Source organism: Gymnoscopelus braueri (genome assembly GCF_963280865.1).
Source record: "Gymnoscopelus braueri genome assembly, chromosome: 7".
Lineage (NCBI taxonomy): Eukaryota > Metazoa > Chordata > Actinopteri > Myctophiformes > Myctophidae > Gymnoscopelus > Gymnoscopelus braueri.
This window is the reverse complement of record NC_137608.1, coordinates 31,207,876-31,223,103: the sequence shown is the minus strand read 5'-3', so window position 1 is coordinate 31,223,103 and position 15,228 is coordinate 31,207,876. Positions and strand designations below refer to the sequence as shown.

Here is a 15,228-nt window from a genome sequence, read left to right as displayed (position 1 = left end):
CAGACAGTGAGGAAAGAGACACACAACCGACTTGTCAGCAGCGGCTCGCTCCAGCAGGGTGGAATTAGGATAAACTCTCTCTCTTAGATCATTCATCTTTCAGGAATATTTTTATTTTCACCCGGGAAGGTACGTTTCAATCATATATATTATCTGAATTGGCGGGGGGAGGTTTCTTTCTTCCCGAATTGGTGTTTTTTTTTTTTGCCGCGAGCTTATCTGCTGTGGCCATCAAGACAGGAAAGTGCATGCGCTAGCTAAACGAACTGGACGAATACCAAAACGCTCGCCCCAAAACACAGTCGCCCCGGGGCAAATCCGGCAGTATTCACCTGGTATTCCGGGTAACCTCAGTAAACTATACACAAACCTAACCTTATTCCTAAACTTATCCTCAGTAAAAATCATGCCTAACCCTAAACTTATTTCTAACCTTATCCTCAGTAAAACAAGTAGAAGAATACAAGAACCGCTGGTCTGCGAAGGAAATGGGAGCGAGCGTGTTTTGGGGCGAGTCTTCCGGTTACCAACTGGACTGGTCCATAGAATGTGAATTGGGTTTGCAGCTAGCGTTAGCCGACGGTTAGGTAGCCTAGTACACAACCAAGAATACCCCATCCATCTTTGTGAAGAAAGAGTAATAATCAGACAGTGTTTTGGACTCGTGTCGTCCTGTGTTGTTGTTAGTAGTTCCATGGTAGTTCCATGGTAGTCTACAGTATTATGTCCAGTGAGTCGCTCGTGCAGGGGTGGGGTAGCTAACGCTATTACGGAAGCATAACTTATCAACGATAGATCCATAGAGGCGGGGATACAGGAGGTGCAGGCAGTGCAACCGCACCCAGGCCCGTGGCCATGGGATCTATTCATGTCAACCCCTCCAGCGATGAATAGTGGGCGCCACGACATGAAAACGTGCAATAGATGCAAGACACACTTGCCTTACCCATGCTGGTGAAGTGTGCTTAAAATATACACAGCTTTAAGATTAGCACTAGTCTACGATGTAAGATTGGTTTAAAAAAAGAAAGTGACCTACTAATGCAATGACATAATATGTGGGGTTATGGTCGGTGTGGATGAGGAGGAATGGTGTGCACTGACAGACATGCTTGCAATTGAACTGGGGCCATCATGACCCAGCTGCATGGTTCCTGTGTATATCTGTCATGGTCTTTCGCATTCCGCTTGTTTAGCCATAACACGTGGAAAAGTGTTAGTGCAAAAGTATGCACTATAGTCACAATAACCTAGAATTTCGTCGTGATAGGTTGCTGAGTGAAAACTGAATGAAGTATTATACTCTCGTAAATGTGCTCTTGTACTTCTTTAATGGTGATGGTGATAGAGCTTAGTTGCATTATGTTGAAACCATACTGCTTTAGTCAGAGTCTATTATGAGATTTCTCATGAGGTGGACAAACTGGATAAGAAAATGTGTAAAAGGAATGGACGAGAGCTCTCCCTGAACCACAACAGTTAGCTTATTGTATCTCTCTCAGCCTGGTTATAGGGTGCATATTCGCTGTGTTGAGTGTGCCTTCTATTGAACATCGCTTTGTGATTAGTCCCATTATTTGTCTGGATTCTTCTACAGTGCCAAACAAGTGTAACCAGGGAAAAGCCTATTGAACAAGTCAATTTCTCAAATATAAACATTTTTTCCCATTAATTGTTTTTAATGCATCTGGTTGCCAATCAAGATTGTCAGTTATGTAGCATCAGAAGAACGAATTCAATCATGTGGCATAAATAAGTGGGGTTTGATTGGCCCTGTAATCCCCTACTTGCCTCCTCTGGGAACAGTGCCTAGTTTGAGACAGCAATGGTTATATTCTGGGAGAGCAATATTTTGAAAATTGATTGGTGAACGGATCCACAAATGCTTGCAAATAGTAATACTCCAGTCAGACCATAGTAGCTGGTGATGAACATGGTGTCTATGGTGATCAAATAGTCCTCTGTCATTATTCCATCATTGTGGTGTGGCTGATGTGTTCACATAATGACAATAAGTCAGTTTGAGTTGTAATGACTATGGTTTGTGTACCAAAAGGGTGTAAACTACTCTGTTCAACTATCTTACTCAATGCACTTGTGTAATTGGCTTGGGGGGTTCTGGGAGTTCCCTGGTTGATTTTTGTCATTGTAGAGATGTAGAGCAGGTGAAGGCTGACTGGTAGACTGAATGGTTTTATGTCAACAGTTCTAAAAGCCATGTTTGGTCTTGCTGTCCACTTTAGGCGCATCAACCTCTGAGGGCCCTTTATGTTGCAATACACAAGCTCTTTAGAAGTGGGTAGTCTGAGTTCCCCTGTCTGTTCTGAGAGAGGAAGTGGGTCAGGAAACAGAGGGAAATTAAGCATGAGATTTGAGGAAGTGTTGGTTAGGGGCAGACTTCATTTTTTATTTAACCAGCAGGGCAAGACACAGTGATGTGCCATGGAGAGAAGAGTGCTTTCAAGATAAAATCGTTTAGAAGTCTAGTCTAACTTTCACTTCCAAGGCAAGCAGCTACATGTATGTTGACCCCCATGTACTGTGTGACCATAGCCATACAAGACTTTGTGTGACATTTTGAAGAAGTTGCCGGGCCTTTAAATTGTGTTGTTTTGCTGTAGTTCTCATTCAGTGTTCATGTCTTTTTTATTGTTACTGAAAATCACTATTTTGAGAAAGCTTGGCTGATCAGAGAATGGAATTGCATTTTGCACTTCGTAGAATAGATCTCATGTTTTACCAGACCTCAGTCTGTTCACATGTTTGACATTCCTCAGTTTGTGTCAGGTCCTGTCTGTGTGAGAGCAGATGTTATCAGTCCTCACCCTCAAGTAGCAGTACGACTATTCTTGAAATATTTCAGAATGTAAAGACTTAACTAAGTTTTTGTTTTATTTTACAAGTTTTAATTATATTTTTTTCTAATGTTGTGTGAGGAGGGCAGGTGGGAAGATATCCGCACAGATCAGTACTACTGTACGACATTCTTTATTTGTACTTGCCTAGCGAGTGTGGAAAGCTGCAAAGGTTAATCACACTCATAAGTCATCACTCCCAAACAGTCAATGTTACTGTGGAACACATGTACACACACATTACAAAACAAACATGGGAAGTTAACAATTCAAATAAATCTCAACAGCAGCGCATAGACTACTGTGATTGTTGCGAGACAGTGGCCTCACCTTTCGTACCGTACCTACCTGGCTTACAGTCATAGCCAATGTCCATGTAATACTGTTTTTATCCCCCAATAGCCATTCTTTTGTTTTATTTTTTTGTAGGCAATTTAGTCAGGCATTGGCAATGAGGACCTTTTTGTAATTTCAGAAGGAGTTCAAGTGCCTTTCTCCATTTTGCCCCATCCTGCTTTTAGAGCGTTATGATGCTCTGTAACACAAAACGTCCAGCAGATGCACAGGCTAATAGTAATTCTTCCATTCATTCTTACACCCACATGACAACATCTGGTGAAATGGGGCAGTGGCTGGGAGGACTGTTCATTGGGGGGAGGGGAAACTGGCTGAACAGGAAGAGGACAGAGCAGGCTCAGCCTGTCATATATGGAAGTACTAGAAGTACAGTATTTTATTTATTCTCATCTTCTTTTACTGACTGTGATAAAGTTCAAGTTTTTAGCACTCTATCCGACTACTATTATTAATCAGGCTATTTTTGTAAGTGTAATTCATGTTGGGATGTTACATTTTATCATGAGATTTCCTGCCTTTTATCGCCATTTAAAGTATGTGTAGAGTTTGAAAAGAAACCTACAGTATGAAAGCTAATGATTTTTTTCAATCAAACCATGTGAGTGATCCCCCACTTTTCAATATGAGAAAATATAGCACTTCTTAAAAGTTTAAGTAGCATTATAGTATTTCTCAAGTAGCCTAGACTCTTTCAAAACTTGGAATTAAGCTGGATAAGAACCAGCTTAGGTGGCAGCCTCCCTTTTGAGAGACAGTCAACATCTTCAACTTTGAGCTTTAAATCCTTGTGTTTTAAATGTTCCTGTTTTGGGATCTGGAAATCGGTGCAATCTCATCGTTTGACTCCTGCAGCTATTGACATTTTAGTCAATGTCTGGTATGCTAATTGGCTCAGATATGGCAGATGGTTCTATCTGTTGTGGAGAGATTAATAATGAGGTAGCACGAGGCTATTTGTCCCATTAAGTATTGGAAGCATCCCATCATGGAACACCCATGCAAATTATACATTCTGTTGCATACTACATTGTGTTTCCGTTGTATTTTACAATGAGCAGAGCATGGACCACATGGTTGCTCTGAGGCAGAGAGAGGTGAAAAAGCAGCACCTTAACTCATTGTTGCAAAAAGTGCTGGAATGTAGCTGGAATCTGATTACAATGGTGGTCCATGGACTTGGATACAGGAAGGGGATTTAGGTGGCGTCTCATGCGTTCTTGGTGACAAAAGGCAAAAGGCTGCCAGTGTATGTAGAGCATTGAGGCGACAGCATTGGGGGTGAGAACCATGGGGCAATATGGCCAGCAGACTGTGGGAAAAGAGAGTGGTTGTCTCTGTAGTAAAGATTGTATATAGTGTTATGTGTGTAACAACTACAGCTTTCTGCCCCCCATATTGGTTTAATAGAAAAACACAATCTGCTTTACAGGCCTGGTCCTTGTTGAATATTACAATAACTGTGCTACACAAAAATGAGAAATCACAAGGATGTGGCAGATGTCTCCAAAGTTAACTGCAAAGTGTCTGTATCTCACTCTGCTTGCTGCAGTGTGAGGTCTTAATTTCTGGTCTCTGCCAGGGAAAATTCATCCTATGATGATGAAGAAGCTAGCCTGTAAAGAAAATTGTCTGGGCTACACATTGTAACACCAGCTTCCTCATCATGGTTAATTCCTTAAGTTAAGTTAGTTGGACATGTTTTATATAGAAAGCCTGCATTGCTTATACTTATGCATTTAGAATAGACTCTGATGTAGGCTATATCAAACTTTTGAGCTTTATTGACAATGTTGTTTTTGATAGTCTTGATAGTTGTTTTTGACTAATGCCTAGTACAGGTTTAGAAATATTAGTCGGACACAATTGGGCAGACTGCATTCAGAAAGCCTGAGTGAAAATTTGTATGTTTTACTTATGTTATACGCCATTTATCCTGATTTTGTTTGTGGGACTTCCTTATTATTCCATATCTCACTCACCAAAGGCGGCTTTCCATATACATGGACTTACCTAGCCCCACCCCACACCGCCCACCACAGCAACGGTTTCCACTACAATTAAGTGGGTAGAGTGGTGTGTAAGTGGTACTAAACTGGTGCCTAAAAAGTACCCAGTCTTGGGTAGGTCTGAGCTGGGCTAAGCGGGGCTAAAGCTGTGACTGCTACTGATTGGTCGGCTCACAGCTGTGTCTGTCCACTCAGGTCTCTGTAAAATGTAAACACTACGGTAGCAGTGTTGCCATGTCCACTTATTATAAGCGACATTGGGCTTATGTTTCTGTAAAGTTGCTTGTAAATATTGGTAGTACTTTTACTCCACTACAATTATCTGAAAACGTATTAGTTACTAGTTACTTTTCAGATATAAATGATTACATTATAAAACATACATTAACCACTTAAGCCCTATTTTATACCTAGGCTATTTGAAAATAGCCGATCTACAAGCTCACAACGCATCGCATCATTGTAGATCTGCTATTTTCAAACATTTTAGTACTTACTTTTGGTACCTTAAGTACATTTTGATACCAATAGTTTTTGTACTTTTACTCAAGTAATTCCAGACTTTCACTTGTAGATGCTTCTACATTGCAGTATTGATACTTTTACTTAAGTAAAACATTTGAGTACTTTTTCCACCACTGCTTGTTTCTAAAATGTAGTTGATTATTTGGGGCTTGTTTCCATATGTTGTTGAAACCAGTGGTTCTTAAACATTTTCATGTCAAGGACCCCCAAATTAATATGTATTTGTCAACATTATATATGTATATATTTTTTTTAAATAGCAGATGCACACACTCACAATGAGTCGCATCGCTACGCGTTGTGAGTTTGTAGATCTGCTATTTTCAAATAGCCGTAGATAGTCGCTTCTTTTGGGATTGTTTTCATAGACCTGATTGCTTATTTTTCTCTGCTAAACCTGGCAACAATGAATGTGCGACGATACACGCTAATAATGTTTTTTATATAAGTGATGGCAACGTGTTTAGACACCACACAGGTCTTCCCAACAATAGCGAAGATTAAAGTCAGGGTGAACATGGCCAAATAATAACTTAAGAGCCAAACTAGCTCTGAGGAAGCACGCTAGCATTTAGGCTAACCCTGTAGCCTGAGGCTAAGTTGGTGTGTTAAAGAAAGGGGCGTTGATTTCCTTCGGGAGGGGAGGGGAGGGTGGGGATTTTGTGAGTGGGGACTTTTGTGCAATGGAAACGCAAGAAATTTTTAAGCGGTGAGGTGCGGTTCTGGACTGTACTGGACAGTGTCGTGCTTAAGCTGTGATGGAAAAGCGGCTTAAGAAGTGTACTGTAGTGTACTGTGAAATTTTGCTGCAAGAGAAGAGAACACCAGATGGAGTTTGGCTCCCCAACAACCAGATATGAATATCGAGGAGATGGAGTAGCATGATCAATTTGGACTGACATTGTTCACCTTGGATTTAATCAACGAGCTTAATCCCATCCCAGATAATAATTTGCTATGAGTATGTCAATCCATGCTGTAGGCAGGTTAGCAGTTCTCTGTACCTGGATGTTGGAGCTTGGCACTTCAGCTGACTGCTACTTATCTAGATTTTCAGATTGATCAGTAGTGCCACTTTCAGACATGCACTGTATTATGGAGGTTTTCCAGAGTTCAAACGGAGGGGCTGTATGTATGAACGCAACATTTTCCGGATCAGTTGGATCAGACATGCAACAGACTTCACGCGAGCAGGACCCTTGGCTTAAGTCAGGGTAATGTCCGATTTGGCTCAAACCGCTCTGTGTGAATGGAAGCAGTGACTGTCCGGTGAATTTATTTTCAGCGTGGACGTGTTGCTTCTATTGTTGCCGGGTGGAGCCTCCCCTCCTCCCGAGGTGTTTGGCGAGAAAGAGAACTGAAAACCAGTTTAATCATTCTGCTATTTCTTAGCGTTCGAGTTGGAATATTCACCGATTATTAGCGTTCGAGTTGGAATATTCACAGATCAAACATAAACGTTTCTTTACTACTGCAGTAGCCTAATTGTAAACGAGCAGTGCGCACTTGGCTGCATATAGAGATATATTGCATTTGATCCTCTTATCTCCCTCAGGCTGTGCCTGTGTTAAATTTACGTGGGAGTAGCTACTACCCAGACCCCTCCCCTCACCTCACCTTAGGAGTATTTACCTTAAAACCCTCTGGCGTCTCACATTTTGTTTTAGAATGCCTTGGGACATGGCCTCCTGGGTCATGGGTGTCCTAGCCTCAGAAACCCATGCCTTTTTTTTTGTTACAAAATAAAAAAAGTCTGGGGAAACCATGCAGGAACGGTGGTTTCGGAGTGGGAGTGAACCTTGTTATCTCCTAACCAGAGGGGCAGAGGGGCGTCGCTCTAAATTTGGTGACGTCAGCGTGTTCCCTGCACAGGCCGGGGGGGAGGGGAGGCGGGGACATATATTGGTGAAGCAATAGGAAGCGGCGCTGGAATCCAACCGCCTGGGTTTGGATCCGCCCTTCAAGAGCATCGATAGGGCTCGCTCTAGTAGTTACCCCAAAAAAATATTTTCTATCAATTATTTACCCCATGAAACCTTGAATTCATGGAGATTTTTTAGTTTTTGTCACATTCCTAAGCCAATAATTCGAGGGCCGGGTCATCGGTCAATAGGAGACTCCGCCGTCATCAAATTATTGAAGGATAAATGAATAGGAAATAAGTAATGTTTTGGGTGAACTACTCCTTTAAATGTGTGAATGCATCTAAAACGGACATTCTCCTGCTACATGCTACATGAACGACCAACACCGGACCTGATTCCCCGGACATTTTCCATTGTGAATGTAGGCCCATTTCCTCATTGCTATTGTATTTTACTGTCAGCCCTGTGGCTCATTCTCAGGGTGTGGCAGTAGTATCTCTGTTGCAGCCCTCTCAATGACAAACCAGTTGGAGTACAAATAGCCATTGACAGAACGGGGTGGCCAAAGCCTTAATTAGAATGCATGAACGTCACCATGTATGGCAGGGACAACATTCATTGCTTTAGTCACCAAAAAAGGGTGCTGGAATCCTCAGATGTTTATGTTTGAGTATACTGTACATGCGCTGATGTAAAACCCACACGTATTCATAGCCTAATGCATAGCAGTCGCATACACACAATTTGCAAACTGTACTGGCTGTATAATGTTGTTGAGGACTTGAGATTAAATGTATGAGATCTAAGAGCGTTTTATACACTATATTATATTTTCAGTTACACATGCGTTTCTTGTCTTGTATTAAATAAGTATGGAATTATATTCTAGATTCTAGACCTAGTTAGGTCTCAAACAATAAACAGGCTAAGTTAAGTAGTAAATTATGCAATTAAATTTAGCGTGAACTATTTTAGATTTATGAAAGTATTCCTATTAGAAACTTTCTAATGTAGTATGTCTCACAAACTCACATGGAATCATGGGTTGTGAATAACGTGTGTGGGCCTAAAGGTGGGTTGACTGGATGAGTATTACTATGTAATAAGAACTATTTTGACCTGTAGAGATTTTACAAATAATTATTTATTCCTTTCAGTGACAGGCTGACAGCAGTCACAGCACACAATTTGAGATTGGGTTTTAGCTATTACGTTGGTCACAATGATCATCATTATTACTAAATGTTAATGTATGAGTACTTGGTGGGTATGGGTGACTGATCTAGCCTTTGGGCCATCAGTGATTCATCACTGTTGTGTGTTGAGACACCATCTCCACAGCACAGGCAATAAAAGAAGGCATTCTGGCAATCAGGGCAGATATGAGCCTTCTCTCTCTCCTTCTCTGCTCTGTTCCTGCTTTTCAGTGAAGGCATAACAATTCCCCTTGGTTTAATAGAAGGCAGCCGTTTGCCTCCCTTATTAGTTATGATAGAGTTAAGAAGAAAAGGCTGCAAGATCTTACTCCCTGTGTGCCCTGAGTGACCTCATTGCATTCCCTTATCACTTCACATATTGTGCCCAATCCCCCAGGGTAGCCTTATTGATTATGTTGTGAGATTGTCTAATGTATATGACACCAATGGCACAGGGCAGGGTTGCAATAATATAGCTGCCTCTGAGATAAGCGTGACCTGGTAATATCAGATGACATGATGGAACAAGAGATCTTGGCCTCTGTATGTTCAAGTTTTAGCCAGACTAACTACTGAAAGACACAACAATAAACTTACCATTAATGCCACTCTACAGAGTTTTGCTGTCAGAGCTGTGACAGAGCTCCATACAGACATTCATCTAATGTCTGTATGGAGGGAGTAGTGGATTGCAGAGTAGGATGTTAAGCCTGTACAGTACTCACAAACCACACCACATCACTGTGATTTTTACATCACTTGACAACATGGCAGGCGTGACTGCCAACAGCTAGGTCTTGAGGCTCAGTGATGTTGAAACGCTGTGCATCGCCCGTCTCTGACACATTATTAAGCATTCAACTCATCATCCACAGGACGTATCCTAATACCTTGTTAATGAACAACAACATTTTTGTTGAAACAATCTTAGAAAACTTAAGAAACATCACTGTAAACCACAAGTGCACCTTAACTATGCAATCGCCGAAATTGCTTATTCCTCTTCATAATTCACAACATAGCAGGGTTTCCTACAGGAAAAAACTTAGCCTGGGGGGGTGCATGTGGGGGGTGAATGTGCGTGCGCACTGGGGCTGCACGATATGGACAAAGTTTCATGCCATTTTGGTAGATTATATCTTTCTGACGTTTAGCTAAATTAGTCTGCCGTAGCATAGTGTCATAGTGATATAGTTGTATAACATAGTGGTATAACACTTGCTATGCATCCCATGTCTATAATGCATTATAGACATACTTATAGTGCATTATAATCTGCTTATACACTTACACTTTTATACTTCTGACAATGATCCCCTCCCTCCCTCAGCCTGTACACAGCCTACCATATACACAGTAGAAAGCTGTACTGTCTGCCTGCTATACTAAGTTGACTGTTACAGTAGATACTACAGTTCTATATTCCTTCACTGATTGTTACTCTTCATGTTCTAATAGATATTTTTCTTCGATTCAATTTCGATTTTAAATTTTGGGATTGTCTTTGTTAAATTTTCAGATCAACTGAACATAGTACATACAGTACATGAATATAACCATAATTATAACAATAGGATATCAAAGACGAGTTAAGCACTACAATTTGTCAAAAACACACACCATTCAATTTCCCTGTGACCCACTTGAATGATTCCCATTGGGTCCTGGGACCCATTGCAATGAAAATAGTTCAACATCACTGGAGGCTCGTGAAGTGCACCTGAGTGACCTGCTAGGTGAGTGCTAGGTGAGTGAGTGCCTGCACCAAGCAGCAAATGGCCTCATGCGTTGACAAGCGAGCCATCCCAGTTGGCAAGCTGTGGTGGAGAGACTAGGGTGGAGACGGACAGAATAGGTTATCACCAGTTTCCAAATAGCACATAGTTGTACTTGACAGTGACGCGTGCGTTAGGCTAGCTAACGTTACCGGGTGCACGTCACTTCCAACCAGCCAAAGGGAGGACAGAGTAGCCTAGCCAATGAAAATGATGGGTCGTGGTTTGTGAAATTTGCTGGTGCAAAAGGTATACATGTGATTCCTAAACCATGTCACACTGGTCAAATTTACTGCAAGTCATTTCCTGGTGGGGGCCTAATATCAGTGGTAGGCAAACACAAGGTGTATCTGTCTCTGGAGCTCCTTCTGTCTTCACAGTCAGTCCTGCTGGCGGGTGGGTATGCACTCCTCCATTGGCTTCTTTTCCATTGATCTGACCAGTGGGTCTTTGAGGACTTTCTGCCAGAGTATGCGCTGCTCCAGTGACCAATGACCCAGATTAGTGTGGCCACTGACGAGGCATCACTGCTTGCCCCGAGGATGTGTCTGCCTGTCTGACATGATGTCAGTGCAGTGGCTCGCAGAGTGGTGGCATTTCCTTATTATTCCACCACAGTCTCCATGACTTTGCTGCATGCATTTGCTGGGCGAATCAATATATTGTGAACTTCGATTCAATATTTTAATAATGCTCTGGAAAAGGTAATATTGAGTATTATTTTGTAAATTACTGTACTTCCAAGTTGAACACAAGATTTCATTGTGCTTGTTTTTTTGTCAGTGGCAGCGCTCCTTCCTTGGTATGTGTGGACAACAACAAGGAAGGGGCAGAGACTCCACACCCGCTGCTGAATATAGCTCTCATAGGCAATAAATGATGGAGAAAAAAGATGCAAGCGTGAACAAATTGGTTTAAAAAAGAGACTGTCGTTTGGTAATGGTTTGGTTGCTGGTAAAATGATACCCAGGCAAAAAAACAACCATAGACTGTAAGACATTTGTGAAAGATATTGCGGTGATGACAGGCAAGACTACAAATATGTTGAGTCAGATAAAATGTTATTGAGTCAGATTAAAGTATCAAGCTAAAGAGAGCTCCTTCGTTGAAAAAGTTGTGAACTGTAAATCACTTTTATATGAAGAACGTCCAGTTCTGAGCACTATGTCAAAGATTGGAAGCTGAGAAATATGTGCTTGCAGTCAGACAAGCTACGCACCAGAGGGTCATATAGGCGAGACAGTTACTTAAAGATGCCTTAAAATCGTGGATGTTTTACAAGGAGGGGCTGGTCTGTGTCACCCCCAATAATGGCAGCAATATTATCAAGGCAATTGGCCTAAATGGATGCTAAAGACTGCAATGGTTTGGGCACAAGTTTTAATGCATCATCTGTAAGAGAATGCCATCTCTCATTCTCTCTCACTCACACACTCACACACACACACACACACACACACACACACACACACACACACACACACACACACACACACACAGACACACACACAGACACAGACACACACACACACACACACACAATTTGAAGTCGATCGAGTGTCCAAGTTATGCCCAGGACAGATTTTTTTCACAGGTTCTGTGAATTAATTGATTGATAGATAAATTAGTTTAGTTTATTAGCACATTGTAATATAAAATAGAAACAATACATATCAAAAGAAAACAAGTTATTGTGCAAGAAAAGGAAGAAGCCAACAGGCTTATTTGCAATCCTTTCCTTAATGGAAGGAGTCTATAGCATACATTTAAAGTTCAATAAGAACAATACAAAAGACTTACAAGCTTACAAGGGGACCAGCAGTGCAATAAAGAAATAAAACAAATGGCACAGAAGAAGAAAAAAACTAATTAGCAAAAAGTATACATGAGGATGAAATTATAAGTATTTGTTTTATGTTTCTTAAATATTGGCAAGGATAGTGATGACTTAAGTGATGTGTTCCACAACCGAGGGCCTCTATATTTTTTGAAAAATGTATGTTTTGAAGTACGACAAAAGGGTTAATTAAAGTCGGATACATTATTTATACAGGTTATATAAATATACTCTATCATTAAAACCTCACAAATGTGCACTGGGAGGTGGAGACACCTTCATTTTTGTAGAGCAATATTAGGTGATTTATCAACTTTGATAAAGTTTCACAATGAAGTATTGGTTATGTCGGTACTGTTGCTTTAAGAGATTGCCGTTTTGATTATGTCATTGTGCTATTGTGCTGATGAATGTGTTATTTTTAGCGTAGGTTTGTATATTGCCAACAAACTACCCTCGATGCAGTTATAAATATTAGTGGCATTGAGATCCGTTAAAGAGAGAGTCATTTGGAATGGAAATTGGCCGATTGATTGGCGGCCAATTGATCAGAGCCTGCCTAGTTTAGAGGCATCTGTAGTGCACAGAAGTGGTTCTTTTGGTTCATGAATTGCCCCCTCCCCCTCATCCCATTTTTCTAAGATGCATTTTTTTAAAGAGACAGGCAGTTCTTCATTCAAGCATACAGAAGTGAGCCGTTCTCTCTGGTACAGTGGTCATATGAAGCAACACACATATCTACATGTACTGTATTCTAAACTAGACTTTGATGGGTTTTCACCTGCCTTGATACACAATTAGTGTGTCTATTTAAACATAGCACAAAAGTTCAGAAATGTGTGTTTTGTAGATAATTTCTCTGTTACAATGCTTCTTTGCATTAACTACATTTTCTTCTCTTCCAATGCCCACTCACTCACTCACTCTTCTTTCATTTCTCTGATGTCTCTCTTGCGTGTTGAGTTGTGCCAATGAAATTTGCTCCTTGTTGTTACCGGGTCAACTCCATAGAATTAATATCTAGAGTATGGACGGCCCCACCCCCAACTATTCATGTCAATGAAGTTGCTCAACCAGCGCATGAAGCCATGGAAGTACACTCTACTTCAAGCACCAAACATGCACATTATGATGATACAAGTAAGACGCGCGAACGCAGCTCGAAAATATTGTGTATTTACGGACTTGTAGTGTGTGTGTGTGTGTGTGTGTGTGTGTGTGTGTGTGTGTGTGTGTGTGTGTGTGTGGGTGTGGGTGTGGGTGTGGCAGGCAGGCAGGCAGGCAGGCAGGCAGGCAGGCAGGCTGTTGTGCATTTTAATCAGAGCATTGTCTAAATTCCTGCACTCTGACGCCCTCTGGCGGCTGCACACAGGCAGTGCACGCACGTGAGTCACATGGGGGCGCGAGCCAATGAGAGCGCGGCTGCACACAGAGACACAAACACACAACCCGAGCACGGTTACATAGTAAGCTCCACTTGGTCGGAGGCTTCCGCATGCGCAGTAGCGTTTTAAATGTGGACGTCTTGCAATACCAGATTTGACCACCAGGATATGGCAGCTTCAATAATCCTCTGATCCTGGGGGCTTGGTCAGGAAGAGTAATTCCCCTCTCTGGTCGTTTTGCATGGTTTTCCATTATTTGTGTGAGATGTGCAGAACTATATAGCAGCCACAAGCTGCTGTAAAACATATGTGTTGTAATACAAACAGACACTACCGCCAAGTCGCCTACAGAATGACTCCGCAGTGCAGGCCTATGGCAATCAGGATAAATTGAGTCCTGAATGTTGAGTCCTGAAGAGTTTTTGGTAGATTGGGTCCAAGGTGGATTTAATACACAGAGGCAGCTGAAGTCTCTCATGTGTTTGGCACGACGATGTCATCAAAATAAACTGCACATGTGCACTGATGGCATCCCACTCCCCCAATGAGATGATTATAGTTGGCATTTGTTTTAATAATTGGGTGATGATCATCAATCAGCATTACAAATGCCATGACTGCGACAGCTCTATTAGTATCTCCAGTAGAGCCAGGGACAGCTAGCCATGACGGTGACAACACCATTATCCTTTACTATAAAGGGAACGTTTTGAGAAAGTTATTATCAGGCTATGGCATCACATCACAACTGCCGGCGCCACATAAAGAGGGAATCAGTTGCCACAATAACCTAAACATGTTTTATTTGATTGATGAATGGCCCAAACAACACAGCACTCCTCCCCTATCTGACAAAGTTGACGGCGGTCTGTCTGATACAATAGCCTAGTCAAATTCTTAGATCATTAGAAACTCTGTGGCCGCAATGAGGGACTCAGGTCAGGATTGTATTACATACAAATTAATAGATTAATAAGAATGAAATTAGCTATGTCTCTGAAACATTGTTCAAAGGAGTTGAATGTTATACTGCAGTTTGTATTAGAAGCCTAGTACTTGTAAGTTATTTTTGTTTATGTTTACAGTTAGATGTTGGATTGTTTGTGCCTGTAAGAGTGCATTGATCCACTACTGAGCTTTAGCTGTGAAAGGCACCTTAATTTAACTCTTTTAATATATATATTTTTGGTAATGTTTTGTAAGATGCAGGAGTCATGACAGTACTTTTCAAGGTCACAAGCTGGTATGATATGACAATTCAAACAATACCCAACCCCCTAGTGATAAACAAAATATTGATTTATGGGTCTAGCTCTAAACGGCACCAATGGTGAAGATCCAACAACAGTGAAGTAATGGCGGAAGCTTCCTCCTCCTGACAAGCATTGTCAGGCTACAGCAGACATGGGCAACATACGGCCCGGGGG

The 15,228-nt window shown here is 41.5% G+C and overlaps 1 protein-coding gene across 1 annotated transcript in view; it reads left to right on the top strand.

Moving 5' to 3' along the window:
* coro1ca (coronin, actin binding protein, 1Ca) overlaps window positions 1-15,228 on the top strand; it is a 57,416-nt gene continuing 42,188 nt past the window's right edge. Inside the window, exon 1 of the mRNA XM_080432537.1 lies at window positions 1-129. The gene's annotated coding sequence lies outside the window, so the exon portion shown is untranslated. The remainder of the gene's footprint in view (window positions 130-15,228) is intronic.